This window comes from Macrobrachium rosenbergii, chromosome 22, assembly GCF_040412425.1.
Source record: "Macrobrachium rosenbergii isolate ZJJX-2024 chromosome 22, ASM4041242v1, whole genome shotgun sequence".
NCBI lineage: Eukaryota > Metazoa > Arthropoda > Malacostraca > Decapoda > Palaemonidae > Macrobrachium > Macrobrachium rosenbergii.
Window position 1 is genome coordinate 24816969 of NC_089762.1, and position 13434 is coordinate 24830402.

Sequence of the window (13434 nt, forward strand, 5' to 3'; positions counted from 1 at the left end):
CTGAAAATCCCCTTGCACAATACATGCCAGGAGACATAAAAATTAATTACTGGAAGTACTGGAGGTACCATTTTAACGAACTCAATAAACCACATAGCTTTTGATCGACACAACGGCGTAATAGATAATAAAAAATACTTCAGTAAAATGACCATCCATGCGGTGACCGCATTGGGAGTGAGACGAGAAGCTTTCACATTTTATGCCTCACGATAAATCCTACGAAAGGGAAGTAGAGAGGCCGGCTCTACGTTACAATTTTGTACATAAATATAGACACTGATTACAAGGTACGGATAGGCTATGCCCACGAATCGTGAGCAAGAAGAAATGCAGTGTCATGAAATCCTTCGCAAAACAGATTTCAGGCCAAAGAAATATGCTTGTAATATATTATGTAGCACAACTTCCTTCACATTCGCAAAATACAACGCTCTTAAAGCGAGGTATTTTTACCATTACATTTTGTCTGAAAATGAAAGTAGTCAGCACTTCATTTTCAACACCCGGAAGTAGTACCTGGTGCTATAGCACAGATCAATTCGACCGCCGGCCCGCTCATACACACACAGCTGGTAGTGGTAGCAGCGGGGGAGTACAAAGCTGCCTGGTGGCCAGAACTCGCAGGTGTTACGGGGTTACCATGAAACAGAACCAGAAAAATCAAGCTTACTAATTATTTTATTAGTTATATTTGTAAATTCTCAAAACGATGGTATAACCTATAACCTAAGTGCGGGCGAGGGAGCACACGAAAACTTGGCAAAGAAAATTCCTTTAGAGCTCCAGCTAACATAAGAACTGAAAGTACTAGAAATGAAATGTCGCCAGTCAGCCAACTATTAAACTGACAGCACACACAAAAGTGTTGTTGAGGAAAATTAATCAACCACGAAACTGTCAACACATGAAATAATGTTGAGGAAACTTAATCATCCACAAAACTATAAACACATGCAATACTGTACGGGGAAAATTAATTAACCACTAAATTATCAACACACGTGTTGTACAGGGAAAATTAATCAACCTCAAAACTATCAACTCAGTACATGAAATGTTGTAGGGGAAAATTAATCAACCACAAAATTATCAATAACTACGAAATTTCTTCTCAATATGATTCGTGTATGGTCACTTGCCATCTAGTTTCCGTCCACAAAGGCACACGTTATCACCACCTCCCACTCTTTCTTCCTCTCCATCCGGTAATTGTGCCGACATAAGACCCAATCCCAACTGCTACAATGAAACTGCACATAAAACCTCACGCAGGAGAGAGAAAACGACCATAAGCGATCCTTCGAAAACCAAGAGCCTTTGACAGAAGCCGAAATAGACCGACAAAAGTCCGTCGCGACGTTTTGGTGGACGTGCAGAGTTAAAGATTTTCATTTTAATTCAAGTTGTATAAATTACACCATTTATTTATTTACTTATTTTTATTAATATAAATAAATGGATGCATGTGTGTGTGTGTGTGTGTGTGTGTGGTGTGTTCCGTTCCAGCATAACTCTGAAACGCATCGTGCAATTTCAACCGAACTTGGTATACTTATGACTTACTACCTAGAAAAGAATACTGTGGCGGAAAGACATCACTAGCACCAAAGGGCACCAAAGGGTTGGGGGGTATAAAGGTATTCCCTGAAACGGGGATGGTTCTGCCTGCCCGTAGACTTGGTAACTCAAACTCTATGGCCTACAATGAGCAGTCGACACGCTCAGCTAATTGAATTCTGAGCAGGGATCTGGCAAAAAATGACCAATTAATTCTTGTAATGCATGTACTTGCAGCTCAAAAGGCAGCTATTGCAACATTCCCTCAGTGTATCCTCCATTTCATTCTAGTAAATGTACTGCTTCCTCTGGCACCGCAACCAAATGCAAAGCGTCACGCGAGGTCAAGGAAGAATGCATGGAGTCACGTGCAAGGCAAGATGGCAGGGAGAAGAATCGCTCCGGGCCCTTCCCCATCTGGGTCAACACGAGCAGAGTCGTGGCCACCGAACAGAGTTAGCACCCCAATGGGTTGACCCAAAGTCACAAAGGTGCTAAATTATGCACTTTCATTCGACACTTACTATCGCACACTTGACACTAACAGCGGACCGTGAATAATATTTTAGTAAAATTACTTCATTCCTCTGATTTCGGACTCGATTTCGTTTCTTAAAAGATACATAAACTAGAGATTGTCAACAATTATTTCAATGATTCATAAAGTTTGTTTTAAGCTTGTCATGGGTCGACTGACTGTCATTATGAGCAATCACATTAATTTTTTTTCAACATAAAGTCGGAGGATTAGGTACGATAAAGCTGAAGGATTATAAGAGAAAAAATCTAAAAAAAATGTTTAAGACATGCATGTATTAAAATGCACTAAAAAGTAAAAAATCATTTTTGAAGACTCACCAGGATTTTCTTACAATTAATCGTGTCTACAAAAATGTCGACATGATTAATTGTAAGAAAATCCTAGTGCGTCCCCAAAAATTATTTTGTACCTTTTAATGCATTTTAATAAGTGTGTTTTAAACTAAATTTTCATATAATTTATTTTATAATCCTTAGTTTTGACAGAAATTTAACCAAATTACGATTGTAGCTAACGAAATTGAACGTGATATCCTGCCGAGCCAAAGAAGGTTTGAAAAATCTTTGAGTTTCATACAAATCACAGGTCACTGTAGGGTCACTAGAGGTCACAGCTGACTTACTGACCATGTACGGTTGTGTTGTACTGTCACCGGGATTGAGTAACCAAGCAAAATTTCAAGTCCATCGGACAAAGGGAACAGGTCGAAAATTGAGTTACAAGATTTTGAGCTGGACAAACAAACAGACAAACACAAAAACAAGCTACATACAAGCGTACGAAAACAGTAAAGTTACCATTCATATATTAGGCATCCAATATTTTTGCAATCATTTAAAGAACACAGACATATCCAACCACGAGTCCACTAAAGAGTGAAGCTCAGTACAAAAAAAGACTATCTAACAAGTTCTAATCAACGTGTGTAAATCTCTGGCCCTCCTCCCAACCCACGGCAGAAGCCTCTCGCTCGCGTAAGCGTGTCCTCTTGCCTTCGAGTTCCTCAAAAGTTGGCCTTAAGTAAATTAAGTTCTTGAAAACGGCCGTACTTAACAAACATGGTCCCCCTGTCCGTTCATGCTTTTAAAAGGCCGCATACGCAAATGTGCGCGTTAACACCTCACCCCTAATGACACAAACACAAAAATGACGTGTAAACACAACTACACACAAAGAATTCTGGGGGTAACGTTCGTCTCCTCAAAAGATCAATACTCAACCTCCCTCGCCATCTTTTTAACTCCCCACTTCCTTTTATCACGAGAGAGAGAGAGAGAGAGAGAGAGAGAGAGAGAGAGAGAGAGAGAGAGAGAGAGAGAGAGAGAGGGGAGTCCGTGGCAAGGGGAGGGAGGTAAAAAATTCATGTTCCGTCCGACCTATTCATAAAGAGGGGAAAGAATATAATAGAATTGAAAGTGATAACGCGACGCCATGAGGAAGTACTTGCGGAACTGGGCGCGATGACGCATTAGGCGCGATTTACGGCGACGTTTTGCTGTCACTTGTGCTCGGTAAAGCAAATGTTTATACGTGACCCACCAGGTTAACTGACTATACAATAAATCACGCATTCATTTATTTATGAAAATTGTGGTCTTGAGAACTGAAATGATCTGGGATGACAGTCTTTTGATAATTAGATATTCAGTTTCAACGAGCGCGGAAGAGACTCTGGAGGGAGTTCTGATGATGCCAGCAAGTTTGATAAAAAGAGTCTAATACCTAAAGCAGTTTATTTAGCCTGTTAGTTTTAGCCGGCAATTCTTTCAATAATAAGCCAATTTTTCATTTGCATTTATTTCATTATCAATTTCACAGAAAAGATACTAACTTCGTTTCTGTAACATTTATGTTTTCTCAAAAATGAAAACAATTTTTTGTAATCGAAATACACAACTAAATAAAACAAATTACAGTAATTCCAAACCGCAAAAATACAGGCCATGGAAATAAAAAGGTCATATATGTCTGGATGTAAAAAAATACAAAATTGCCGATGAAGTAACAAGGAAACAGAATGAAAACCAAGTCTAAATGAAAAGGATTGAAAACAAATTGGCGATCAATCCATATGTCCAACATACGCCGCCATCTACATGCATTTTAATGCCCACAACATAGGACCTTTGCTCTTTAGCATAACGGCGTCTATGGTAGTAAATCAAATTTTCACCTATTTCTATCATCCCACTCTTTTCTTGGCATCAAGTGAACAAAGAGAGAGAGAGAGAGAGAGAGAGAGAGAGAGAGAGAGAGAGAGAGAGAGAGAGAGAGAGAGAGAGAGAGAGAGACTGTGCCTTTTACTTAAGGTTCTTCAATTATAGCAGACGGGTAATTACCAGAAGAACGGCGGAAACGAACATAAAAAGATTTTTCAAGCATAGTATGCAAATCATTATTAATGTTTAGACGGTATCAAAAATACACAAAGGCATGGTTAATAGAAAGTTAGTTTTAATTTACGAAGCAAATTCTTCTTACTTATAAAATCGTTACTATAAAACGAGATTACACCATATCTCAGCCTCCCCCCACAACTCTCTCTCTCTCTCAGCAACTCGAGACACTTCCTCTTTTGTTTTGCGTTTCCAATGACAGACTCATTACGACTACCGTCATTAATGCCACATTAGATATATCCAATATTCAATTAGTAATGCATCATGAGCAACGAGAGAGAGAGAGAGAGAGAGAGAGAGAGAGAGAGAGAGAGAGAGAGAGAGAGAGAGAGAGAGACGCTTTCACTTTCTTGTTTGGAAGATAGAACCGAAGTAAAAGCGAGGATTTAAGCATCATACTGCACAAGATGTGCAAGTACAAAAGGGAAGACTCAATGCCTATAGTCCTAATGTCCAAAATTACAGAGGTTTCTTCAACTTGTCACTCCAAGACACAACAACTGATGTCCCGACAGGGATGAGGCGACTATTCGCCTCTTGGTTACCCATTAACTGAAATAAGAGTCAAAGGAACACTACCCTCCCAACGATCTCGATAAGTGTTGCCAAAACGTGAGGGACCCACGTGGAGCATTGGGTGAGATGGAGGAGGGAAGGAGAAGATAATGGGGAAGAGGAGGAGGAAGGAACAAGCAGCGGGTGGGATGCTACACTAACCCTGAGGAATATGAGAGAGATTTTAACTATACGAGATGGAGACGTCATATCTGGCATATGCACTATACTAATAATGGCCATATTTTCAGATCTAGGCCAAGTTCAAGGTTATACTTAAAAAGGTCAAATAAGTTTGACACAGCCCGGGCCAGAGAGAGAGAGAGAGAGAGAGAGAGAGAGAGAGAGAGTGTGTGTGTGTGTTGACTACAGACATACTTGTTCACATAACACCACCAAACTGCAGCAATGAATTATTCAAGTTTACAAGCCGTGAAAATGTCCAAGAAAACTAATAATCCTTCTACATAAGATGCACTTGTATCCAGTATTTTCATTTTTCTGCGAGTAACAGTCTCTGCAAACATACTCTACACGTTTCTCTAGACCTTGGTCCAGCCAGGCGTCATTAAACACGAATGAAGAATGAACACCTTTGTTAGAACTTCACAAGGTACATACTGTCTCTAGGTGCCGGAAACCCTTCCCCCGCCTCCCCACTTGACCATCCTCCCCCTTTCTCTCTCTCTCTCTCTCTCTCTCTCTCTCTCTCTCTCTCTCTCTTTACTGCCGCATTTGCATACAAACATGATATAAACATACAATCGCTATAGTTTTTCCTGCAGCCTCGGTGCTCCGCATTTCTCGACTATTGAATCGCAATTAAAAAGACGGGCGCCAGCTCAATCCTTCACGATATCTTGTTTTTTCTTAATTCACCACAGTAACTACAAATCAGGGGTCATTCGGGCAATTTTCATGTAGTTTATTGTAAGTTGCAAGCAACATTAATAAGAAAACAGCTCGGCAAAACTACTCTATCAGTGGAAGTGGATCCAGCAACTGGGTTAATATTAAAAGTCGTAAACAGAATTTATTAATTATATTAGCTCTTGGAACTGCAAATAACAAATGTAATAAATATTAAGGGCTAGACTTCATTGTATGAAATACTGATTTAATTTCGTTATTATTTTTCAGCTGTACATCTTTGTTTCCCTATTACTACTGCATAAATCTGTACAATGACATAACATTATTCCTATAGGACGTATATAAACTCACAGATGCTAATGAAAGGTTCTTGGCCAATGATTGACTTTTCCGCTACTGAAACTTACATTATGAAACCTTGTTTAATTACTTTACATTTTTCTATTTAATACAAAACCACAACTTACATTCATATGGTGTGTGTGTGTGTGTGTATGTGTGTGTGTGTGTGTGTATATATATATATATATATATATATATATATATATATATATATATATATATATATATATATATATATATATATATATATATATATATATATATATACACACAAATCTATATGCAGTTCAAGTACGAAAGGGGCAGTGATCGCTGTCTTATCATTTCTCGGGAGCCACTCCTGTTAATAATTACCAACAATGATGCAGATGTTAACAAAGCTTGGGAGTGGTAGGTAGAAACCTCATCTTGAGATGTCAGGAAGTTCAGACGCTTGTGAAAGCACTTGTCAGTCCACATACCTGAAGGAAAAAGAAAACAAAATTTAAAAATTGACCCTGTTATAAAAATACTGAGTGAGAGAGAGAGAGAGAGAGAGAGAGAGAGAGAGAGAGAGAGAGAGAGAGAGAGAGAGAGAGAGAGAGAGAGAGCAATGAAATCCTCTAAATAAACCTATCCGAAACAAACGTGTAAGTAGTACCAATAAACAATCTCTACATACTGGACAATTAAAACATTTTCCTATTTTCTTCTATCACCTTTGCAAGTAAATTATCACACATTCCCGCACACCTGTCTGGTGATGAAGCCTGACGTCCACTACAGTATACCGTACATGTGGATTAAGTTACTTTCCCAGCTAAGTCCACATCGGAAACAAGGCGCATCCCCTTCGAAGCAAAATTCATGGTAAGTCCTGTGACAGCCTTGGCTAGGACAACTACTTTTTGGAAGATGAATAATATGAGCTGAGTAAATACGAGAGAGAGAGAGAGAGAGAGAGAGAGAGAGAGAGAGAGAGAGAGAGAGAGAGAGCCAACCAGCCAGCCTGACAAGGCATTCTCCTAAACTGACCTATCAATATGTAAACACAACTACATTATCGGTTTACCCAGTATCCTTGGAGAAGTTCTACAGGCGATGAACATTCCAATATGAAAGTACCTACGTCATCGCCTACTACCATCCACGCCACGCAAGCCCCACCTACGTAAGTGGATCAGGGTGGTCAAGAAGTGACCCAAGGAGAGTCGGTCGGTAGCAATGCGGCGGACAAGTGACCTATGCCTTTGGACACAACGACGCTTGGGAACGTGGTGGGGGGGAGGGAGGGGGTGTTATAAGGATACCATCCTGCACCCGATCCCCCCCCCCCCTCACTCTCACTCTCTCTCTCCCTCTCACACACACTAAGCCACCTAAACAAACTTCCGTTCCTTAAGACATCGATATTACTCTCTTGTTCAACACCCGTCATTCTGACGCCTCAGTTGTCTTCCTTAAACCCAATCTGCGATTGTTTTTCACCTACATATGCTGCTGTCTCCATGTTCAATTGTAATGTTGTTTCCGTGCACAATAGTACTCTAATGCTGTTCCCGTGCTCAACTGTAATGTTGTTCTCCGTGCTCAACTGTAATGTCTCCGTGCACAATAGTACTCTAATGCTGTCCCCGTGCTCTATTGTGTTGTTGTTCTCCGTGCTCAATTGTAATGTCTCCGTGCACAATAGTACTCTAATGCGGTCTCGGTGCTCAATTGAAATGCTGTCTCCATGCACAATAGTACTGTAATGCTGTCTCCGCGAACAACTGCATTCTAATGCTGTCTCCGTGCATAACTGTACACTAATGCACAACAGTACTCTAATATCGCATCAGCGCATAATATAGTAACAAAAGAGCCATCGCCAATAATAATACCCGATATAACAGACATGTGCAACCCTATCACCCACCCAAAAGCCCGTCTTGCTTCTAGGCAATGAGAAACCGTAGAGCAACACTCAAGGCAGCAACATTCCGGTTAGACAGCCATCAGTTCCGGATGCAAGTGGTCGCAGTGAAAGTGTGCACGTATGAGCGCGCGTAAATGTTGACGTAAATGCCATTCCCAACAATGGCCAGGTTGGTACACTTACAACTATAAAGTATTAATAACTACAGTTTCTAAATCAACACAAAAGATTTTATCAAAACCACGTCGAAATAGCAATGTCAAAGGGTCAACAAGGCGCTAGCCAAACAAAACCATAATATCGCTACCAGTAACCTTAGCCGCGGTTCCACAATTTATAACACACAAAAAAGCGACATATAATACGGGAGCAAGTTACAGCTGGAAGGGCTTCGATCAACCTCTCCATCATTCACTCGCACGCTGGAACATCCTCCAACATTTTTAATAGAGAAATCACCCGTAAATCTCGTTAGGATTCTCTCTTCCCCTTTCTCTCAGCACTGCACCCAGGTTTAATCGGCCTCTCCAATTCCGCCAACGATGCAATTTCCCTCTCAGATTATCATGCTTCTCCCTTCAACATTCCCTACTCGCTCCTAACTCTCATCATTCAGCCAACAACCCCACCCCACTCAGAGGCCCCTACCCCTCCTAACCACACAAGGGTTCGCTTTCCTTTTCAGGGAAATCCTGTAGCGCTCCACTTTTATAATTAAATCTTTGTTCCGGCTACTCTCGGCTTCCTTTCAGGAACACGCTTCCCTTCAACACTTGCAAGTCCCAGAAATGAGGGGAAATCATTTAGAACAGTCTACATATTTCACTATCAATCAAAAATATTTTCCGTCCTTTACTCGACAACAGTTTCAATGGGGTTCTAAAAAAAGTTTTCAATGTCATCTTATGAACGTAAACAAAGACAACAATGATTTCCCGGTACGTGTCTATGCAACATCATCATGAGCAGAACTGGGAAAGTCAATAATTTTCCCAAAAATAATAACATGACAGAAGTATGTGAAACTATAGTTTCTATACAAATGCGCGCTCTAGCCAGCTGGTTCACGACAAAAGAATGGGTAAAAGAACTGGGTAACCATATAATTCCGGGGAGCAATAAGCTTAAAGTTTCTTTGAGCTGTGTTCGAGTGATATTCAATGTAGACAATTAACACTTTCAATCCACAGGATATTCAGTCCGAACTTAAGCAACGAATACCAGAGAAAAAGAGGAGTTCTTTTAAGACGTAAAATCTTGAATTCAACCTTTCTTGAATGGCGCTAATGATGCCGCGACACTTCAAAATCTCAAAATCCTAAATAGACACCGATAAGTAAATTCTCTTTGAGCGATGTTATAAAAAAAAAACAAGCGACTGCACTGCATACTCCAGTGTACCTCGTCAAATTTAACTATTTCTAACATATAGCATGACAAAAACGGTAAAATAATCAATTTTTAAATAATTTCCAACCACCAGGCTTTCGTTTCCAAACACTGACTCCATGTCAGAACATTCTTCGTGTAATGGAAAAAAGTATTAAGTGAATGACATCATATCGCTGCAAATTAAGATTTTAAAGTTTATACCATTCCTAGATTTACTCTGTCGTACTGACAGCCTACCATTTTTCTAGGTTAATACCAGCCATTTAACAATTTGTTCAATTTAGCCTAATGATTTGTAAGCTTAATCTTTTTCATTCAGAAAACTATCTTGGACGTTTTCGAGTGGTTTATGCCCTCAAGAATAATCATAACCAATTCAACTCATCGAACTGAACAAATATAACCAAACACTTTCACCAAATTGAACTTGTATACAGAGCAATATTCCCTAATTGAATGAAAATAATTTTCGATTTCGTTCACGTGAATTCTCGTGGAAATTATGTCAACGGTTCCTCCGTGGTAACAAGGTAAGTACAACTGCATTTACACGGAGTTCTGAGAAAACTTGACGCCCACATAAAGAACTAGATATTAGCACCTAAATACGTCACTTTCTATTCCCCCTACAGATGGCGACCATTTTCTCAGCAAAACTTGATACCTCTAATCTATCCCTAGTTATCTTCCGAGATATTTTATTCAAAGTGTTCACCAGACCTCTCTCTTCTCATTTAGTAAGCATACAACTTAAGGAAAAAAATGTGAAATTAGAAAACATGATAACGGTTATTGTACAAGGACTGGTTATTTGGGTTTTGATTATGCTAGCCTTACACCAGCAGAGCTGCTTGCTCGTTGTGTTAGAGGAGACGTGTGTAGTTAAATATTCCACAAGTGAGGTTTCAACCCATGTGAAACTTGTGGTAACCAGCAGAGATAAGTGAGAGCCAGGAAGGAAAAGGAAACTTTTCAGCAGAGGGAAACAGAGAACTCGATAGAAAATATTCCTCAGAACTTCCAGTGATGAAGCTGAAGTACAAGAATGATAATGATGTAATTTAGATCATCAGCTGCAGGTGACCGAAAAAGAAACTGAAAATGTATGAGTTAAAAAGTGAGATCTGAGCAAAAATAAAGATTAAAAAGACTAATGGCTACACATTTAAATACCACGAGTGCGGATACTGAAAATAATGGTAATGACATACCAATTACTATTAATGAAACAAATTATAATTACCAATTAACCGCGAAAAATGGAAAATGATAAAAAAGACAAGCCCTTATCTTTGGGGAAACCAAGAACAAAGTTGAAAAAGTTCCTGAGGTTTTAAAGAATTTATTTCGAAATCATTAGGGAAGCGAGCGGAGTGACGACTCGGTACACACTCAAGAATTAATGCTACCGCGTCCGTCTCTTGAATTGGTTTAAATGTCTGGATCGTTACCTTATACAATACTGCAAAAGGACACAGCATCAAATTTAAAGGCTGGCACTCGAGACTGCTTTCCCTAAGTCGAATTCCGTAAGGGGGAAAGCTGATATACAAATTTTTATGATGATGACGATGATTCATGACTACTTTCTTTGTGTGGCACAACTTGATTCACTGTCGATATTTGGCACTAAACCGAATTGCTTGACACTCGGCACGTACGCGAGCGCCAGCTTTACACTTGACTGGACCCAGCTCGATATTGCTTATCAAAAGAAAATTTCGAGCAGTATCTTGGCGAAGTACGATAATTATGATTGAAGGTCAGAACCTATTCACTTCTATCGTCCAGTTAAGAAGTACAGAACAGTTAGATGTTTATCCCTTCATGTTTTGTGCCAACGAATTCATAATATTACAGCCATCATCTAGGAGAATAAATGTTATAAACCTAACAGCAGACTAAGGTGAAAAAAATGTGATAAATGCCTACGAAAGCATTAACTTCGGTGATAAATTATCCATTACAAACGTCAGGCAACGATACAGAGAATAACAAGGAAGTAATTTTCACGACAATCGAAGTCTCATAAACTATATAAAACAAAAAGGTAAAAAAAATGAGAGAGAGAGAGAGAGAGAGAGAGAGAGAGAGAGAGAGAGAGAGAGAGAGAGAGAATAACAATAGTGGCCTCAAGCAGCAGCAGCAGCAAAGGCATTAACAGCCGTAGTAACAGCGCCAGGGAATCAGTGGTAGTAGATTGTGTTACGAAACGTTACATCGGTAGTGGCGGGAAGTGGCCCGAGCTTGTGGCTCCTTGACTGGGAGTGAGACTGGCCCTCTCTGGCACCCTGCCAACAATTCCAACTACCTCCACAGGCTCCCTCCCACAAACCCCTCCTCATAGCTCTGTCCCTCCTATCCAACTCCTCTACAGGCACCTACATCGAACGAACGCCTCACTCATACACACGTACACACACACATCTATCTCTGGCCTACTCTTCCTGAAACATGTTCTACACCAGAGAATGGAATGGTTTCTATGGAAAAGGGAAGGATAAACGCCTGAAAGCTTCTCTCCAATCTCTTACCCTTGATCGCTCACTATCGAGAATTTAGAACGGTCTAATCGTGAAGAGACAATTCAATCCCCAAACAGTAAAGGGAACAGTTAACTTTTCCTCGTAAGCAAACACATTGTTTTTCTAAATGACATACGCAACAATCCCTCGCTGCTACTACTGCTATCCCCAAAAATCCCAACAAAATTCACGGAACGACAGTTCCGAGCCTCGTGCAGTGAGAGGACAGAAGGCTAATGTGAATGTGCAGGAAGTAACTCTTCCTGTTGGGAGGCAGAAATGAGTGTGGATATCGGCGAGTTATGCTTCCCTACACTACTAATAATAAATGTCAACAGAAGGTTCCAAGTCTACTGAAGCCACCCCTTTGAAAGGGATAAAGTTATTAAATGGAATAACAATGTAACGTACATGGACACTCGTCTGAGAGGAGAGAACATGAATAACAAGGAAGAGAAGCCCTGAAATCACAGGCAAGCAAATACGCGCCACTCCATCTTAATTCGCCCTCATTCACGAGAACGGAAACTGTAATCGATTTAAAACTTCCCGCAGAAAACTTAACTACCAACTACCGGGCAATTATGACGCTTCCGAGTGGCAAACTCTTCGCGGGGAGGAGGAGGGGCTTCTAGACTCAAGCTCACTAACCAATTAACCGGGCCTTCCCTCTCAACGGAAGTCTTTGTGGTACTAAACGGGACACCTCTTTCGCCTTCCAATTCACAGGCCATCCCAAGGCAGTCGATGAGCGGCTCATCCTCAAGAGACTTCACGTACACTCGAGATTCAGTCTCAAGGACCACCTCTACTCTCTTCCTCAAGCATCACTTACTACTGTTACCAAGCAACGTCCCACTTCCACCTGGCATCCCTTTGGTCGACTCGACACTGTTTGCCAGCCCTCAGTACGCACTAGAAAAAATAACCACCCCCTTTTTCTCGAAACTACATATCTCTTCCCGCCAATCTTATAACGAGATAATGACGTTTCGTCAGCAATTACGTCAAATGGTCACAGCTTTGTATCATAACCTTTTTTCCCATTTTACTCAATAACAAAATAATACCAGAGAACCGGCGCACATTCAATTACTAGTTTCTAAATCCAACGTTAGGATCACTTGAAATCACCCCTAGTAGCAAGGAGGTGCTTTTGAATACAAAGCACATTTTTAATGATAAAAATTAACTGCAAACGAATTCCAAAGCAACTTCAGTAACAAAATAGCACCGACACGCACATGGTTTACATTATTTCCAGTGACAATGTTTCAGCAGGTTTAAGTTTAAATTAAACGTTTACACACTCAAGCAAGAGACCGACTAAAAAAAAAAAAGGCAAGACAT

At 40.3% G+C, this 13434-nt stretch overlaps 1 protein-coding gene across 8 annotated transcripts in view; it reads right to left on the minus strand.

The window, feature by feature from the left end:
* LOC136850668 (AF4/FMR2 family member 4-like) overlaps positions 1-13434 on the minus strand; it is a 231403-nt gene that overhangs the window by 114316 nt on the left and 103653 nt on the right. For 2 of the 8 annotated variants that reach the window (XM_067124442.1, XM_067124443.1), the window contains one exon: positions 6625-6731. The exons of the other annotated variants lie outside the window; for them this stretch is intronic. The gene's annotated coding sequence lies outside the window, so the exon portion shown is untranslated. The remainder of the gene's footprint in view (positions 1-6624; positions 6732-13434) is intronic. 8 annotated transcript variants of the gene reach the window in all.